The sequence below is a fragment of the Ambystoma mexicanum genome, chromosome 7q (assembly GCF_040938575.1).
Source record: "Ambystoma mexicanum isolate Mex_15411 chromosome 7q, UKY_AmexF1_1, whole genome shotgun sequence".
Classification (NCBI taxonomy): domain Eukaryota; kingdom Metazoa; phylum Chordata; class Amphibia; order Caudata; family Ambystomatidae; genus Ambystoma; species Ambystoma mexicanum.
The window spans coordinates 248,759,296-248,780,491 of NC_090941.1; positions in this window are offsets into that span (position 1 = coordinate 248,759,296).

The window sequence follows — 21,196 nt, forward strand, 5'->3', positions numbered from 1 at the left end:
AATGCTGGGGCTGCAAGATACAAACTCAATTCCATCACGCCTTTCTCTGGAAATCGCACTTGTTCATTGTCCAGACAATAAGTGAGCACTCCAAATATCAAAAGCCTGTCCTAGTTCCTGCTCTGCCAGGAACACAGTGGACACATGAGAATGACACAGGACAAATCACAGAGCAGATTTCAGCAGCATGCAGCAGTGCAGAGACAAGGCTTCATGAGACAGAAAGAAATATGCACAGCAAGGGAAGGTAGTGGCAGTTCCCGCGTTTAGCAGAGGACAGGGGTGCCAGGAGCCTGGACTGTTAGGAGCATTTTCCTCACAATAAACCACCATACTCTGAGTATAGCTGGGCTCGCAATGGGCAGTTGCCACGTTTCGTGGGGACACAGGTATCTGGAGCCAGGAAGGGGTGGAGCATTTTCCCCACGACTCACTGCCATCTTCTGACAACAGCGTAGCACAGAGCGCTACACAGTGGCCAGATCCTGGGTTTGGTGGAGGACACAGGTGCCTGGAGCCTGTAAGGTGCTGAGCATTTCCCCACAACTCGCCACCATCCTCCGAGCGCAGCAGTGGGCACACAGCAGGCAGTTCTCGATATTCACGCTGGTTCATGCTCGGAAGCTGGGGACACCAGCCTTGTGAGGGTGCGTGTGTTCCCGTGCCCTGAGTCCCACTCAAATCTCAATAATTTTTAACCAGCATGCTCACAGTTAGGAGCCACAGGAGATTGGGCTGTGTGGCCCTGTGGGGGCTAGGTTGCCTGGACTCCGAAGGTGTGAGAAGCCAAACGAACTTCCTTACAACATCCAGACATCACCTCCTGATTCACACTACCCTTCCCACTTGTCTGTGTAACAATTCAACAAGGTCCATCATAGCAGCTTGGACTATCATTCAGAGGCCATCTGTAGGGCATGCAGTACTTGTTTTGTGTGAACTGCCATGAATTACTATCACATTTTTAAAACCTGCTTTTTTTAATCTTATCCTCATTTAAGCACGTGAGAGATTTTTACTGTGATTTATATTGCAGCCTTGCACTTTAGGAGATTTTACATTATTTACCTGGCACTTTAACACTGGCACTTGGCATTTAAGTACTCCAGGACGTTACTACTCTAGTATTTGCTTAATCTAATAAGTGTTACAAGCCAGATTGCTAACTAATGACTGGATTCAGGGACGTGGGGGAGGCGGGGAGGGGCAGACTATGGCAGCCACTTGAGTGATTTGGGTGTTCCTGTAAACAACCATATTCCCTCCTTTGCCTTCTTAAATAGTGTGCCCTGGGTTTGGCAGAACCATGTCTAAAGGTAACGTGGCTACTGCCATTTTAGCAGCTTATGGATTCAAAAGAGTAGCTACAGCCCTTGCAGCAATTAAAGATGTGAACCACTGTATTGAGAAGATAGAGCACCTCCATAATGGCATTAACCATGACTGAAGTCCGTCCAGTAGAAAAGTAGAAAAGCTATTTCAAATTGAAATTCGGAACAATACCTCACAAACCTGTGCCGCTGGGAGCAACAAGAAGAGTGTACAAAGCAGAAAGACATACCAAACGGCAAACAAATTGAACATGTGTAACTGCCAAAAAACATCTGATCAAACAGAGTGACAACATTAACCCACACCAGCGGAAGTTCATTTGAATGGATCATCCCTTAGGACTGTTCTTGATCTATCAGAGAGTAGATGAGATTCCATTCCAGAGGCACAAGCTAAAAACGTTGTTGCTGCAACGGTGTCTGTGACTAACAGATTTTGATTTAACATCTGCTAATAATAGTAATTGTGGAATAGAGTATCCCAATGAATCAGTTTCTGTAAATCAAACTAGAGAAGATCAAACAGGGGGAAAAAATGGTGCCACTCCAGTAGAAGATCACCTGGATTTTCATTGCAGACTATAGAGTACCCCTATGAAGGTGTCCCCATAAATTTGATCAGGGAAGATAAGCTACATCATACTGCACCATATAACAACGGTGTCAGTACACGTTTAGAATTGATCTCAACTTGGAAGCTTATCAAAGAACTCAGAAGGAAAATAAATGAAATTATAATAGATGTTAAGGTGTTTTTAGATTATTTTACTGTATCTTTGCTCTTAATGTTACTTCCCAAATGTACACTTCTTTAAATCAAAATGTTCGATTTTAATCATTTAGCTTGCATAGATCAATGAGTGTTCTTCGAATACTCTTCTTTTTCTTGTACATCTGCTTATCAAGTTGTATGGCACTTAGATGCTGAAATTACGTTTTTTTTCTTGTTCTGATTCTGGGAAAAATGTCTCAGCACCATTACCACATCCACATCACCTCCTGGCTCTTCTTTTGTCAATGTTCTTTAGGGCCAACATCAATTCACAATGTTCTACCTGCTCCTGCCAGGTAATTCTGGGATATCACAGATCCATGTAACACATTTCTCATGGGTATCAGCAGCTCAGTCACTCATGGTCCATTTTCTCCTCACATTCCTTCCATTCCCTGAACAATGTAATCGCTACTTGAGCAAGAAAAAACCCTCTTTTTTGTTCACGGGGGACTTGTGAGTTGAGGGTAAAAAAGGACATATGAACAACGCAGAGTCCTTCAAGCTACCCCACATTTACACACAAATGGAGGTCAGAGCAGATGTGTTTGATGCAAAACTACTATTCATGAATCAGCAGTGACGTGGGGTCAGGATCAATTAAAAAACGTTTTAATCCGAAAAACATATGTAAAATCCACACGGGCGAGTACACTTCATGCCACAACAATCGCTTATGAAACCAAAAATGAGACAGAACAGCAATTGTTGGATTGTTGTTCTGATTTCCACCATGAACTGTTTTCTCACGTGTGTTACTAACAGCACTAAAAACACAGCCATGCTTTATTAAAGTATTCATGTAGCATTGGCATACATCTTTGCTGTTCTGTCCCATTTTTGGTTTCATAAGCAATTGTTGTGCCATGAAGTGTACTCTGCGCGCACGTATTTTACATATGTTTTACATATGTTTTTCTTAATACAAGGGGCCTGATTCATGGAAGTGTTTTATAATGGCGCAATACCATAGGAAAATGTTCCATGAATCAGGCCCAATGTTTTTTAATTGATCCTGACCCCATGTCACTGCTGATTCATGAACAGTAGCTTTGCATCGAACACACCTAGTCTGACCTCCATTTGTGTGTAAAGGTGGGGTAGCTTGTTGGACTCTGCTTTGTTCATACATTCCCTGAGCAAGCCAGACTGTGAAACCACCGTACAGAAACAGTAGTGCACACAGACACTTCAGCTGTATGTTCTAGTCCACAATTATAAAATTACAGACTTCTATAGTATAGGCCCCCAATATTCTGCAAATCGCTATGTTGTACTATTGATTCAGTGAATGTAAAAATACATGCGTGTCACTCACTTGTCAGTCTATCTAACTAGACAGTAAACACGGATGGTGTCACCCCAGATAAACCAATATGTTGTAGCTCTCACACTTCACTTAGGTGAATATCTCCACTCGTATTACATGGCCACGGTAGTGGCCATGTAGTTATGGTTAAGTTGCTGTTTCCATAGGAAGAGCACTTTTTGGGCGGCTTATAACTTCGCTCTCCCTGGACGGATCCTCACCAGACTTTGCAAAAAAAGTATATGGGTCACTCTGAATTGTTTTGTGAGGATTCGTCCAGGGGGGGCAAAGTTATAGGGGGGACCCAAAACTTTTTTTTTTCCCATAGACTGAATGGGAAAAAGGTTTGCGCACAGCCACAGGCCAAACCGCTGGACGGATTTACACCAAATTTGCGGCAGGAGCGGGGGCTTGGTCCTGAAAGCGTTCTTTTGCAAATTTGGTGTAAATCCGTCAAGTAGTTTTTTATAAAATGACCAAAATGTAAGGCAAAATAATTAGTGATATCTGTGTTTGCTTCGCGGACGGACTTCCCTGTTCGCTCCGCGGACAGCACCCCGATTGGCCCATGGCCTTGCGTCATGTCCGCGGACATGCAACGTGTTCGCTGTTTGGACGGCGAGGGGTGTGGAGCGCGTCAGATTTTCTGTGGCGCCAGCCATCTTGTATTCGCCGTCGACCGCGTACAGCGCGGTGAAACGTGGATAAAAAATTGTATTTAGTGCCGTGTGTTGGTGTGTAAGAGTGTTTGGGGAGGGTGGGGGAGTATGAGATAGGTTCAATGTTTTGTTTTTTTATGTGCTAGACGTTTTTGTTGCGTTCGATTTGTTCGTGGAGAACACAGCTGTTCTGACATTTTGTAAATAAACTAAATGGTGGGGTGTTTAGAGGACGGAGTATGTGTCATTTTTGTTCGCAAGGAAGGTAAAAATGAGCTATGAACACTCGCGGTGTACTTAATTGTTCGTAAATACACAAACTGGGGGTGTCCTCAGGACGCTGTCCGTATTGTAATCTGTCTAGTTGAATGTGTTCTAAGAACACTCGCGGTGTCCCGAAATGGTTGCAATTACACAAAATGGGGGTGTTCTGAGAACGTTGTTTGTATTGTTCGTTGTCAGGGTGAAAGTGTTTTAAGAGCACTCCTTTTGTCCACTAATAGTACAATTTCCTATGGGCGTCAACTGACTTTTTGTCCACTAAAGAAACGATAAATCCGGCTGGTGTGCACCGACATTATGTGATAATCCTATGACGGGCGCTATTGACCTGGCTGACTTGCTTTTGCCACACTAAATCATATCTCCCACCCCTAAGCCTGATATTATCAAAGCATTAATATTCCCCGCCTCTCTCCATGACGTTACAGGGTGCATCATCAAACACGCCCAGTCCTCTGCAGTCCTAAGTGACTTTACACAGAACCCGGAAGACAACACATATTATGTCACAACACAGCGCGCCATAATTCGGAATATGAAACTGTGGTTTAAAAGTAAACAGCAGGATTGTACATTTGGTAAAGTACATTTATTTCACATTAAATGTTTAGTGAATATTCAGCGATTTGCTATTGTCTCTGCTGTCGATCAGCAAAAGTTTATTTTGAGCCACGCGTTGTTCCTTTGCGGTAGATAGGCTGTTGGTTTATGATAAAAGCAGTAAATGTTCACTCTGATAATCGGAAGGTTGCTCCAACAACGAGCCATTAGACCACCCTATTTGTTGGTATGTTGTTGTAGCCGCTAGTACTGCGTAAGGGCATATTGGTCCTTGGCGATTGTCCCATAAAATGGTGAGGGTCATGAAGTTGCATATTTGGACCTGCACCTGGCAGTTGAAGACCCCATCCGCTGTAGTCTGTAAATCGTGACATAGGCAAAATGGGGCCACATACCTGTTTTAAAAAACATAAATTAGTCTCACCAGCCGATCTTCATTAAAAATCATCATTTTATTTATTAGGGCGTGAAACTATTTGCTATCGAAGATAGTGCAACGGAGTATGTTAATAATCAAATAATAATATTTTCCCATTCATATAGCGCTAAGAACTGTGAGGTATCTAAGCGGTGCTTATTATTAACCACGGTGTGTGGTGCTCATTTATCAACCACGGAAGGATGAAAGGCTGAGTTTGGGCTTGCCGGGATTCGAACTTGCGTTAGCAAGGTGTGCACGGATGTCAAAGCGAGCGTTGTACTCGCTGTGCCACTTGACAGGCTACAGTGAAGTGGCACAGCGAATAGGGCGCTTGACCGCTTATAGACCGGTTAAATTATTTCTATTAACCCACCCTGTGTCGTCTGCCTTTTTCACATCCCTCTAAACGACAGGGGATCAATTTGGCGGTGATAGTGCGCGGTAGAAAACATTATGCCACTTTCAACTAACAAGTTCAACTTGAGTGGTCTTTAATGCTACGCTATTGTAATTATATTTGGTATAAAATAATCTAAAGGGTTACTTACAGTACAATTGCAATTTCCATTGTCTACGAGTAGTGCAGTCCCAAAATACAACTCTGCGTGTGCGAACGATCTTTTGCATAGTGATATAATATATAAAAGTGGTTTCGTTTCAGAAATGTCATCCTTATCTTCTCTTACGTTTTAGCAACACTCCTTCAAGAGAAGTCTTTCATCACAATCTCTGTCTGTCAAGGTCAAAACACAATACAACCTTATAGTCCGCTTCGTGAGCCTCTCCGGGGCCCGAGAAAAAGATGGAAGCAGCTGACCTTCACTGTGAACGAGCATAAATTCTTACTTTGCAACATTCTGTGTAAAGCCATCTGTGAGAAGTTGGTTTTTGCACGCCATGTTTGTATATTGTTTGCGTGATATTAAAAAAAGTTTGTTTAAGGGACGTTATGGTTCTAAGTACAGCCGAAAGACCCCTGAAAATCGCAAGTTATGGTAAGCTATGAAAAATAACTCGCGCCACCACCGTGCACTGCTAAGACTAACACCCAGGACATCAAAGATGACATCGCAAATGTCATTAATGAAATCACTGATGACATCACATGTGTATGTACTTTTCATGGAATTTGTGTACTAGGGATTTTTATTATAATGTTGCGAAAAAAGTGTCAAGGATATTGCAATAAATATCATACCGTTATTAGTGCTTTGAACGATGCATTGATATAAATAGCATTGTATTATGGGATTCTATCTAGTATACTGAGCTACTAATGGAGAAACATAGCATTGTGTGCAGAGTACAAGATGAAAGTATAATATTTGTAATGTTAATATGTTGAATAATGAAATGATAATTGTCCTGAAATGTTCGAAAATACACAAAATGGGGGTGTTCTGAGGACGTTATTCGTATTGTGTGATTGCTTAGCTGTATGCAATGAGGGAATGGCACAGAGAGTAAAGTGCACGCCGTCCGCGGACACCGCGGCTGTTCGTGGACAGGGCGTGCTACATCCGGGTTTTTCCAGGAAATCCAACATGGAAAGAAGACTGTACAGATCAGCCAATCAGATGTCGAGGTTGTGGATTTGTGTTGAAAGAGACTGTGTGTAGTGTAGATGGCAGAAGTGGAGAAAGTCAGGGTGTTGGTGCTCGGAGATATGTTTGTGCATGGTTTACAAGAGTACGCTCAATGCAGGCATGTTGCAAAGAACTTTGATGTGAAAGGAGTGGAGGTGGTGTGGAGCACTGTGCCTGATTGCAATGTACAGGGAATTGTACAAGTTTGTGAGGATATGGCCACGACGAACAGTCTGCATGTGGTAGTTTTGCACTATGGTGCTTTCCATTTGGGCAACGTCAGTGCCCCTACTTTGTTGGCTGATTTGGAATGCTTTGGTTCAAGCCGTAATGGAGATCCTTCCAAATGCGAAAGTAATTTTTTCTGAATTACTACGTCTTTTCAGAGCCAACTTGAAAGGGGAAATGGGGCACACTATTTAAATTTACATTCACCACGCTCAGATTTTCGATATGTCCGCGGGCATGGCGGTAGTCCGCGGACAAGAAAATCACTAAGAGGGGGTTAGTATGTTCTATGTTACATGTATATGAAGTCAGGGATATTATGGTTAAGTTGTGCTACTAAAAACCTATGAAATTCAGTGAAAAAACTTTGTTAAAGGGACGTTATGGTTAAGTTGCGCTACTAAAAACCTAGGAAATTCAGTGAAAAAACTTTGTTAAAGGGACGTTATGGTTCAAAGTAAAACCGAAAAACCCCTGAAATTTGGCAGTTATGGTAACATAAGCAACCATAACTCGCGCCACTGTGCACTGCTAACACTAACACCCAGGACATCAAAGATGATATCACAAATGTCATTGATGACATCACATGGCTGGCTCTCCCTTTTTATCCTTTACTGACATATCGAAGCCACATAATTTTCTTCAGTAACAGTCAGGAAGTAAAAATTGAAAAGGTACTATATTTGTAGACTTAGGGTGAAGTCACATCTTATGAAACATATACATAGCAGAAGACACAGGCTTGAAAGAGAGCAATCCTTTCTGTGCATGAAGATAATCATTAGGGTTATCAGCACTTTCTCATAGTTTTATTTTTATTACTGTACCTTCCCTGTATATGCTCATATTTGTATACATTATACTCACTCTCCTTTCCTTTGGGTGCAGTCACATCATGTGATACACATACATATGGTAAGTAGCAGCTTTGAAACAGAGCAATAGTTTGTCTGCATAAAGACAATCCGTTAGGTTATGAACTCTTTCTGCTACTATTTCTGCTTTTTTGTTTACTTCACTGTCCCTGTATATACTCATATTTGTATGTGTTGTTGTCTCTTTGTGTTTTGTCTGTAATAATTATGTATTAAGTGGGTTTTATTATCTACTTATTACATGTTTCACAGTATGCAAAACTCTAATAAGAAAGCAGTTATCATTTCAGTATTCAACATGGCAAGATTATGAATATGGCACCTTCATCATGTATGCTGCACACACTGCCTATGTTTCTGCATGAGTAGCTTAGTATACTGGATAGAACTTCATAATAGAATGCTATTTATATCAATGCATTGCTTAATGCACTAATTAGCTCATGATATTTATCCAAATGATCCTTGACAGTTTTTGGTCAGCATTATAAGAATCACTTGTACAGAGTTTTTATTAAAAGTAAATGCACATGTGATGTCATCAGTGATGTCATCAATGACATTTGTGATGTCATCTTTGATGTCCTGGGTTTTAGTGTTAGCAGTGCACGGTGGCGCGAGTTATGGTTGCTTATGTTACCATAACTGCCGAATTTCAGGGGGTTTTCGGTTTTACTTTGAACCATAACGTCCCTTTAACAAAGATTTTTCACTGTATTTCATAGGTTTTTAGTAGCACAACTTAACCATAACGTCCCTTTAACAAAGTTTTTTTACTGAATATATATATAAGAAAGACCATGACATCTGTATTCAGACAATTGTCAATATATCTTGGTAGAAAAATATAAGTTTAATGTGAACAAATCATTCATTATTGATTATTGCATCATTTATGCATGCAACAACCAATGCTGCATATCTTCAATTCTGATGTTGTAAACAATACACACATATATGCACAAATTCGTAGCTAACAATCCACGTCTACATTGAACCACATCTACATTATACCATGTGATTAAACACACCTGCAGCCACCAAATCACATAACATTTCTTTTAAAACACAAAACAACCAAATTAGATAATATACAGAAGAAAATGCATTGAATTAGTGCACAGGACATCATAAGGAAACAATATTCATAAAGCAAGGGACAACTAGCTGAGGTGCGGTTTTCTATATCTGGAAATGTGGATTTTGTCCTAGAGAACTACTTGGAAGCTAGTTTCAAACCCTCATTGTTTTGCAGTTTGCCATCCTCAGGACCATTTATTTAGCCACTGGAAGCGAATACACTAGTGTCAATAATGTGTCAATGGTCTCATTGTTATTTTATATCATAATTTATATTGCATGAACTAGCGCTGCATCACAAGTTGTGGTACCGCAGTAAATCCCCATTTACTTTGAGTCCATCGGACTTAATTGTGCATTTTTGACGCAATTACCGCAGCGTTAATGGCGCCACAGTATTTGTCCTGGAAATGGGCAGAAAGTCAGCGCATTCACCCCAGCTCAGAGTTAGAGGTGAGTTCTCCGACTTTCTCCAAAACTCGGAATTGAGTGGAGCGGTAATGCAGTAGTCATAGTGCTACTGCCACATTCTTACAAATACAATGTTGAAATGTTCTTATCCCTTTCACACAAGTGAAATCGTCTTTCTCTGGTACTAAATGACATACATCAGGACCCTTCAGAACAAAACTTCCAAATTACATTTGACATGACCTGTTTGAGAATGCCCTGACCACAAACCATAACTCTTTAGCACACAACTCTATGGCAATTAATTGTGTGGCCCATCACAAGGCAAGCCTGTGTGGGTTCTTTATTGGTGGCCGGTTTGATGATTCAAACTTCTTTTTGAGAAAATTGTCAACCACACCAAAAGGTCCACCTTTCTTGAAATATGATCTCATGATAAATGTACTATTGGAACATTGTATTCAAAGGGTCAATAGTACCTAGACATCACTAAGTAGGATTGGGTTGCTACTGATTGATTGACCTTTCAAATTTGGAATATCACTGTCTGGACTCCTTTCATTCATGAGCACTCCTGTGACTTCATGGACAAAAACGTTCAATAGCTTGAATTTAAAACCGAGATTTTTCAATTTTGTTGTTAAGTCGTTACTCTCAGACCTTTTCTTAACGTATCTTCTTGTACCTAATTACCTTTGCCGAAAATCATTAGCTTTATACTAAAAGGAGAGTTTATTAAGTCTACCAAGAGAATGAATTGTGCCTAAGTTGACCCCAAGTGTCATATGCAGGGCAAGATCTAGTGGGCCCAAGCAACACATTCTCTTAAATCCACCGGCAATATGGTTCTGAAGAAGCTATTGGGGGTTGCCTCCTCCACAGCCAATGTGCAACTGAATAAAGTGTTAGATATGCACTTTTTTAAAGGCAAGGTGGCATGTAGGACAGCAGTGGTTTGGATCATGGTGTGGAAACAGCAAATATCAGCAAATATCCTGTAGCTGAGCTTCTTATCCATACTATTAGAAGTAGAACTGCTTGTCTCAGAGGTATGGAGAGGTTGTTCACAAGTTTATAAAAGCTGAACCAGTTGTGCCACACTGAGGTGTGGCCCACTAATGAGAAGACAAACAGGAATGACAAAGTGTTAGCAGATATGACTGAAGTGAGATGAGCTGAACCCCAAAGGATGACGAGGATAGCTAGTTACTCTGATGTGGTGGTAACTCACTAACCTATATATTTGGAACATATCCCTGGGATGGACAGTAGGAATTTAGTGTGTGATTGTGCCTTTGCCTCCTGAATGTAATACACAATGTGTCTTAGTGGAGTGGTAACACACCAAGGTCCAGGCTCTGGTCAAAGAACAGCACATCGGCTCCATGCTTGCCCATGGTATCTAGTGCCAGAAAAGAAATGGCTAGTTCCAATTCTGCACAGGAGCATTTTTAGTTCTGCAAATGTAGCTCTAACAGCATTTCTGAATTTGAGGACCAGAGTGTCTTCTACAGGCTGGCCTTGTTACTTACCATAGCACTGAAGATTAGGAACATTAATCATGGGCTAGTGAAAAATGGTCATACCTTTTTTTTTTTTTTACTTTTTCAATGCTTCGCAACAGGCAGAGTCTCAAAGTTGCAATTTTTTAAATCTTGTTTTCGATTCCTGGATGGTGATTTTGAGGTAGCTTTTTAAAAAAATGTGTAATGACTATTTTATGCCAGGTTAGTTAGACTGTTTTTATGCAACTTGAATATCTGATGTTTGATGTGAAATGTATTTCATGAAAAAAACCTAATAAGTCAAAATCATTGTATGATTGAATTACTTCAATGTACATTCATTTAACATTTAACAGCAACATATCCACGGCTACAAACTTCTCCAGATATTTGTTCAATTTGTTGCGCAATTTAGAGAAAGGGCATGCTGCCATTACGTGCCCATCTGCATCGCTGTAGTGGTGCAATAAACCTATGGAGTACTTTGTGCTTAACATTTGTAAGACTAGGAACACTATTGAAGCCAGATTGTCAATTTGCCAGTCTTCAGAGACTTCAAAACATACTGAAAAATCCCTCAAAACCAAACAGAACTCAAAGCCTCAATTTTCCTTTTGTCCTCTTTCCACCACAGAAGTAGAACACATTGGGCCTCATTCTGAGATTGGTGGTAGTCATGGTGCTATTTGTGCCATGACTGCCACCAATAACGGGACGAGTCCGGTGTGGTGCAATGGGGACTTACCGGTCTAGTCTGACCCTGGCAGGACCCGTAAGTCCCCATTGCACCAACCATTCCCCATTCCCATTTGAGCCCCCATAGGGCTCAATGGGAATGGGGAAGGCGCTATTTACTAGCCTGCTAATGGCAGGCCAGTAATTAGCGGCCTATTCTCCTAACGGGACCTGTAATGGACGTGTGGTCCGACCACACGTCCCTAGCGGTTCCCGTTAGGGGACCTCAGAATCGGGTAGTAGGGGATTACCGGCACCGGTCTCCTTAACGGTGCCCGGTATACCCTACCGCCTGACTTGTAATGAGGCCCATTGTCCAAGGGCTTAAAGCTACCAATTGCACAAATGATATCTGCCATGGTAAAATGATCAAATAATGTTTCCCGTGCTTGGCCCATGCTATGACTGTGATTGTAAATTCGACTCTTTCCAAAGTTCTAATTCCAAGGTCATTGAAGGAAACATGTATTACACCTATTGTCATAAAGAATTCACTTGACCCAGATGATCCAGTAAATTACTGCCTCATCACTAATGTGAGTTTCCTTCTGAAAATCTTAGACAAAAGTGCATATTTACAAATGCAGCATTTTGTCATCGCATAGAATCTACTTGGGAATTATCAATCAGTCTTCTGCCCCTGTGCATAGAACAGCAAACCCATGGTAGATATCCAATCAAGCATATTGGACATATTTAACGAAGGCAAAGAAGGGCTGCTAATGTTTTTAGAACTTTCAGCCGCCTTCGATGTCCTTGATCATAACATCCTCATGACATGTCTTGCTGATGACCTTAATCTGAGTCAGCTGTCACTCAACTCGATTGACTCCCTTTTCCAAGGCAGATCTGCCTCAGTAGTGATGGACCTGTCATCATCTAAAGCTTATCCCATCACGCAAGGAGTTGCCCAGGGTGCGTGTCTATCGTCTTTGTAATTCAATCTGTCTATTCAAAGAACAACTTTTGAAAAGGAAAATATGATTCCAAAACTATGCCGATGCCACACAACTGCTATTCACATTGTCTGGAAACAATGCTTTGCACACCTGCCTGATTTACAACACCTTAAATGTGGTCAGCAGTTGGATGAAAGATAAATGGCTCTGTTTGAGCAACCAATAATGGAGCTACTGCTGTTGTTAATGATAATGTTAATGTTAAAGGACATTTGTACCACGCACTATCACCACCGTAGTGGTCCTTTGGCGCTCTGGCGGCTCTGAAAAAGGGGAGGAGAAGGGGTGGGTTAGTGGGAATAAGCTGGAAAAGTGCAAGAGAGCAGTGATGTGCTGTTGGCAGCCTCAGCCCGGTGGGTCCGTTGGCTGGGCTTGGGGTTTTTTACGGTCCGTAGTCGTCGTGTGCTGTTGTGCAAGTATATGTGTGGTATGTTTTGTTGTTGCATTGTTGTGAAGTTTGTGCGGATTGCTGCGTTTTAGGCTTGTGGTTGTGTTTGGTTAGAGTTTGAGAGGTGTATGCAGAAGGATGGAATTGTTAGTTGGTTGGTTAGTTGGCATTGCTGTCCATTGCAATTATGGGATTCCATCTAGGTGCGGTACATGCTGACATATACATTTTTATCGAAATGAAACGCAAGCTAAAGTTTTAAAATTCTAAGTGTGGTGCATGTTAAGGATAACATTTCTATCTAGATGCGACACGGGCTAAATTTAAGAATCCTGAGTGTGGCACATGCTAACAATCACATTTCTATCTAGATGCGACGCGGGCTAAAGTTAAGAATCCTGAGTGTGGCACATGCTACTTTCAGGATTCTACTCAATGGCTACTCAAAACATGACAAAGAGACTGGGAAATGCCTATGATTATTCGCAATACGATTTTAATCCATTCCAATAATGAAAAAGGCCAAATCATTAGGCATTTTCCTTAATTCAGATATGAGCATGAATTCTCAAATCTTGTGCATGGTTATTGATTGTCACTATTATCTCTGGTTGCTCTGAAGTATTAAGCCTTTTATCTCAGATACCCATGTTGCCACCATTGCCAGAGTGATTATCAGGAGTAAACTAGATAATGGAAATGCCCTGTTGTCAGCTGTGCCAGCCTACAGAGTTGCCAGACTCCAGGTAGTGCAAAACTCAGCAGCCAGGACAGTGTCTAACGTAGACAAGTGTTCTCAGAATTCTCCTACGCTAAAATAACTTAATTGGCTGCCAATTATGCAGAGGATCCCATTTAAGACCTTAACGATCCTTCATAAATGCCTGTATGGCGAATCTCCAGTCTATCTTAAAGACCGCCTACAGCGGTACAAGCCTTTCTGTGCACTGTGTTCCAACTCACAGCAGCAGCTCATTAACAAATGCATTAAGCATACTGGCGCGGACGGCAGATCATTTCAATTTCTGGCACCTGCCCTATGGAACATGTTACCTGTGTGTGTTAGATCTGATTCCATCCTCCCTTCTTTCTTTTAATTGCTTTATTTATTGTCCCCTGTTGGACTGTATTGTGTTATTGTTGCTTGCGTTTTTGTCTTTGTTGCAGCACTTTGTTACTGATAGGCTTTAGCACTATATAAAGAAATACAATAAATACATTGAATCCCCTAAACACATATTGCTCTCCTCTCACATGAATGCATCCAACGTTTTCTGGTTCATTGGTGGGTTTTGTTTGGCTGCATGAAATTAATGGAGGGCTGACTTGCATTGGACGTTATGAAAAGAAAGAGATTTTTGAGAGGTTAGGCTTGGTTTGTTTTCTTTTTAGTGTGTTTTTGTATTGTGTTTTGAAAACATTTTGCTTTTAGCTGGGTAACATGTATGTTTGTTTTATTAATTTCCGTGCCAGACACTCGGGCATTTTTACTTGGGAAGCCATTGTTTTGTTCATTAGGGAATCCTTTTCTTTTCTGTTATGATTTTAATTTGAATATTAGGTTACTTAAGTTGGGGAACCATTCATTTATTTCTTACTTTGAAAGACATTTTTTGTAAGAGAAAGCTTTCACATTTAATTTGCAAAACCTCCATGTTTTCTTTTCTTACAGACAAAAATCTGTTTAGGAGAACCTCTTTTTTGGTGCCGAAAAATAGCAGGGATGCAGGGGGGAATCTGAGGAGCTGTTCACATCTTCAGATTATCACATTGTCTTTGTTTGCAGCGGACATCTCGGGTTGTGTTAATACCACAACCTTAAATATAAAAGAAACATTTATATAAAACGTTATTGTTACTGCAACACTTATTCACTTGGAAACTGACATCTCCCTCCACCACCCCCCCCCCCAACCTCAGATCGGTGAGGAGGCTGCTTTTAAGTCCGTTTTCTACTGGTTGAGGCACAGCCACTCTGAGGTTATGGAAAACTATTTTGATGCATTGGCTCATATGCTGACCCTTGATGGGGACATGCGCCTGCTCTGGGTGAAGCATGAAATAAAAACCTTGAGTACTTTGAATGGATCCTCAGTCTGCAGAACCCTTTGAATGTTGGAAGGCTGTCTGCTTTAAATATAAGAGGGCTATTCCTATTCTGCTAAGGGCAAACATGGTGTAAGATAGCTGCAAGCTTAATCTAGTAGTTGTATATGTATTATCCACATCAGAATTTGGTTTTGATAGGGTTCTTGATATAGTTTCCCACCCCTTTGCATGTGTATTATTTGTGAGTTTCAGGATGGGCCTCATTAGATTTGCCACGTTTACCAAATCATGAGGTAACACAGGATTGGACATTTGCCCCCTGTGTGGACCAAGTGAAGAAACTGGTAACAGGTCTTTGCATCAAATTTGTTTCCATCACATTTTTTTGCATCAAGGGTTTTGCAACGAAAAAATAAGCATCAATTGCATGTTTTTGAGGGATAAAGGGTTAATTGTTTTTGTGGTGGGTTTTAAAGGGTAAAACATGGGAGGTTCGGGGGACCGCTCCATCATAAAAAGAAATGCATTTGATGTTAATTTTTTAGTTGCAAAAAATGTGATGGAAATGTCCCTTGATGCAACACATTTGATGGAAAGACCATAAAGCAAGAACATTTGATTAATTTTATGTTATTTTGTCCTAGGATGAGCTGTTTATCTAAAACCTATGTTGCGAGATGCAGGTAGCCACACTACAGTTCGTGCTATGGCATTTTGTAAAAACACTAGCACTATGGATTCTGTGCACACAACTGCGAAATATATTAATCAGAGTCGGTTGCCAAGATTGAAATACCTAGCACCCGAATAAAATGGAAACTCTATGTATTGTGGAGGGCTTTTTTTGAAAAAATATCTGAGTGTGTATTGAATAGGATTAGCAAATATGCTAAATAGAATGTCGAGCTAAAAGGTCCACCTTGAGACGTAGGCCTATATTATATTAGTGCTTTGCAGGGGATGTGTGTATCCACTCCCCTTTGCTGTTTTAGATATGTTTTTATGAATCATGATCATAATAATTTTATTGAGGTTGTTACATGATTGTTGAGTAACAGGCATTATAATTGTTTGAACTGTATATGAAACTATGTATTTATTTAATTGCATTGTTTTTACATTGCCTTTGAAGGCTTTTTTGCCGAATAAACGTATTTGATTGACTGACCCTCCTCCAGAGATAGCAATTCAAAAATAAACTGCTCTGGGATCAGGCATCAAAGGAGCATGCCCATTCAATAGGTGGATTCTCACACCATTGTGCTGCATACCAAAGGGGCATTTGATTCAATTGAGAGGGGAAAGGGGTGGGGTTAGTGTAAACAGGAGAACTCTGTACAGTTGGGGAGGTTTCACCATCTTGTTTCTCTCTACCTCTCCTTCCTGTCTCCTCCACTTTGTCTAGCACAACACACTTTGTGTGTGATGTTGGAAGGGCAAAGCCCACTTCTTTCAGGAACAGGCATTAGACCACTAAGGCATGCTAGCTCTGGCCCAATCCCCTGTGGACCCTTACACTTAAAAGAAGGGGTCTTACACCACTTCCATGAATCCTCTTGTGAACTCCAACCCTTAAAGAAGATTTCATTGGACCACTGTACGGAGAGTTGATCTCTCCAAAGTTCTCTGCCAGTGAGGTGAAAACTGATTGACCAAGGCGTAGGTGAGCTCTGCCCCCTAACGTTCGCCAGGGACCATCAGTGGTGAAACTGCTGCTGGAATAAGAGCTGCCTCTCTGCCAGCCACAGCAATACACAGGAGCTCACAGTGGTGATGCAGCTCTGCATTTGTGTGCCAGCCTCCCCGTGTTTGGGAGTCAGAGAACAAGGACCCATCAGCGCTGTGGCCTTGTTAAGCTCGTAAATTGTCAGGTTTCAATCAACCGTTCTTCACCGGGCCCCAAATCTAACTGTTGGAGAGTCACTTGTTTTATTTGTTTATTTGAATATAGAATGTATACAGCAAAAGGCACAAAGGCATCTAGGTGCTGCAGGAGACAGAAGGCAGAGAGGTGGTCAGATAGAGACTCTTACCACTAAAAAGTGCAAATTAAATGGGTTTTTAAAGCCCTATGAAAGCTCATGAGGTCTGTGATCTTCCAAGCTTGCCAACTCGAAACAGGGATTACACCACAACTTGACGCAACTCACCTGTGAACTTTCACTTTGTCAAACCACACACTGGAGCAACATGATCAGTGATTTGAATCATCGCCATCTGCTGACTCAAACCACTGGAGTGTCACCCATCAACCCTTCCTGGTGGTTTCAACCCAACTTGACCTGGCTCTACGTCTAACATATCCTAGTGAGCGCCTGACCTTCTTCATCAAACGCCACATCTGAACTGTGCAGAGCATCCTCATTCGAACCTACTCAATACCCACATGCTGATTGGGCACACTAGATCCAACATACCCAAACTGAGCTTGATCTGCTTGCTGCTCGGAGCAGGGTTTGACCCCATTGTCCTTGAAAGAACTGCAGAAAGTTACAATTGATTGTCACCTGCCCCCTTGGTCCAGTTCTGTGCTCTAGGGAGTGGTTAGGTCATAAATTCCCTTTTTGCATGCAAGAAACATATGCGTTTTTAAAGAACATTGTGGTTTTTACAATCTATATTTCTATTTATGCCACAAGAGGAACTACTACCAATACGTTTCACAGTGCTCTACCCAAACAGCAGTCAGAAACCTTGTAGCTAACACGTATCTCTGTTTAGAAAAGTAAGGTTTGCAGTGTTTTATCAAATATGGTGAGAATGTCTTTTTTACAGAAATTAAGTGGGAGACAATTACAATATTTAGCTGTCAACATAACGCTGGATCTACCGAATAACCTAATATGCTTTATGATATGATATGGCATTTATAACGCACCTGTATACAAGTGCTTTTATGCGTGACAAATGAATGAAGACTGTGTAAACATCAAGCAACAGTAAGCAGAAAATTGTGGTTTAGAAGATGCCAGAAACATAAATCACTGCTTGATGTAAAGGGAAGAGGAGCCAAAAAGGCCTTATGGGCCAGAGTAAGCAGTTTAAACAAGATTCTACTCTTAACTGGCAGCCAATCTAATTGCAGAAGAACAGAAAATATGTGAGCTGATCTGGGAGTGTTGGTGACAATCCTAGCCATTGAAGTTTTGCAAAATCTGCAATTTATTTTAGTAGAAGACATGCCTATAATGAATTGAAGTAGTCCAGTCTGGATCCCACCATGGCTCTAACCAACATAGATCACTGCTGCTCTGAAAGAAGAGGCCTGATTTTTCATAGCAGCATTAGACCATAATTTGAGTTTTTCAATATAAGGTTCATTTGAGGAATCATGTATAAAGTGAAGTCAAAAGTCATGCAAAATGATTTAACTTTAGATTGGACTTGAATAGAATTTTCCCCTAATATGAAATCAGGATAAGTTAGTCATAATTTGAGAAGTGCCGAAGCAGAGGGCACCGATAAAATGTCTGTCTTGCCTTGATTCAGCCCACACCAGTTTTAGGCCAAGAAGAGCTTGATGCATTTATATATTGACTGAATTAATTTGCCATAGCCAACTGATTCATTACTCAAAGTTCTGCATTGTGCTATATTTTCTTATTCTCTGTTCTTTCATCGGGGGTCGTTTCTGTGGATTTCTCTATTGTGTTAGTTTGGAGATGTTTGTTTTATTAAAGTATATCTATTCTATGTTTATGGAACCTTGATAGGGCATGCCCTTTATTATGGACTGTTATGCTTTGGTGTTTGGGTCACTACTGAATCACATTCACACCTCTCTTAAGAGCATAGGGTTTGCTCGGCGTACATTACCACAAAATCTGAAGGAAGTATATCTCTTAACTGTGCTTGTTTTACTTTTGTGATTGTGTTGGCTCTTGGTGTGTAGTAGTACTGTGAAGGCTGAGTGGCCATTTTTTAGCTTGTACTCATCCTTGTATTACTGTGCAGCAGAATCCAATTCATCACATGATGGCAGTCATGGGATTTGAAACAGAATATGCTTACAGCTCAGCCAGCCAAAATAAAAGTGTGCAGTTAATGTTAGTCTTCACTGCCAAGGTAGTTTTACAAACATGGAACTCAACATGACCACTGTGCAGAATTCATCACAACCCAAGACTGTAAAATACATAACCATGGGTAGCTAATGTGGTGTTAAGCACCCATTCCAGGGGCTGGAACGGGTGTTAACTGCCCGGTGGCCCAAGTTAAAAGCCCAAGTATATCGAGAGCTTTTGACAAGTGACCAAAGATGTTTACTCCCTCCCGTTCCAGCCTCTGGGTTACCAAAGGCACAAGACATCACATTCAATTCATGAAATCCTTTTCCAAGATTTCCACCATGGAAAGGGACGGCAGGGTTCTTCAGTGCCCCTCTTCCCTTTCATTGGCGGCCAAAGAACTGGGAAGCAGCTGCCATAACAAACAGGTAAATCGTGGTTTGAAAATGCCTAAAATAAAATAAAATAAGGGAAAAGAGGGTGGGGGGAGATGGTGGTGGAGGGAGCCATCTGTCAGGTGGCATGGAAGGCAGGCCTTCACCAGGGGTTCAAGCCTGTGTTCCTAGCCACCTGATTGGCTGGCTCCTCCCCACCAGGGTGCTATGCGGATATCCTTCTCTAAAAAAAAGACTATTCCCACAAGTTTGGGCAGATTTAGGGATTTGGTGCCACAAAATTCCAGGAAAGGCATGATTTCCTTTTCCACTCACATTCTTCTGGCGCATGCCAGTAGTTACCTTATTATGAAAAGTATTTTTTTTTTAACAGAATACTTGTCTTACAGTTCTCCATTCTTGCAAACATAATGTTCCTAACTATTATTTAAACAGCACATATCTATAATGCAATATGTAAATAGAATGCCTACCATAAGCCTGCCAAAAGAAGTTTATTAATGAGGAAATCCATTTCATATTATTACAACTAAGTGAAGAATATTTCCGCTATCCTGATAGTTTGCAAAAAAAAAAAAAAAAACACTAGAAACATTTTCTTGATAGCTTTGGTTTAGGAAAAATTCAAATTTAAATGGGTCTGTACAGTAGTCCTTGGGATAAAATGTAGTTGTAAACATTGTTATTCCGTTAGTACTTATTGCAGGTGGGCTTGGCTTAAGTACAGCAAAAATGAATAAGACTAACAAATTACATTAATTAAGCTTCATTGGCCAGTTTTACAGGAAAGAGAGGATATTAGGAAGTCAACATATGGGCCCAAGTTAAGCAAAGGCATAGAAGGATAGCTAAGTGATCATGATGTCCCTAATTTCCCAGTGACCTCAAAGGCAGTAAGGCTATTAGAATGTAGCTAAAAGAAATCAAATCAAATATAGCCCCGGTAGTACTTTGTTTTCCCATTTAGGGCTGTGCCTGGGAATTGAGGCCGAAGCAGGAGTAGGGCCTTAGTGAAGACATTGGTGCAAATGTGGTTGACACGCCAAGGAGAGACAGCAGGAGAGGAGCAGGACACCAGAAGGAGCTACAGAGGTAAATGAAGAGAGAATGGGGGCTGTAATGTAGTGGCACTAGGGTGTACATGGATTCCTGTGGTCCACAACAACCTTGACATATCAGCAATCAACACTCTTTCCTGATTAGCCCACAGATATGTCATGGTCTACTTCAGATTTTAATAAGCTTTATACCCATCCCTTTTTGGTGTACAATTGTTGGTGGATTTTTAATTAAACATTGATTTCTAATTTGTGCGGCATTGAATCAGTTTCTTTAAAAACAGAGTGGTATTGGCATGTAAAAAAGTTCATAATGATTTTTCTGCATTTAGCAGAGATTGACCTGGTATAATTTCCGAGGTGAAGTGTACAGATACTCACCTTGGAGAGTTAATTTAAGTGCCATTTGTTTTTACTATGGATATAATGCCCTTACATCTCCAGGTGGTTGAGACATGCGTTTGGAAGGCACTAATAATGATGATCAAGTCTGACATAGTAAAGTTCAATCATCAACTTCTGCTCAAGAATGATTCATATCAGCGCCCTAACCTTCTGTGATCTAGCATTAACAATACAACA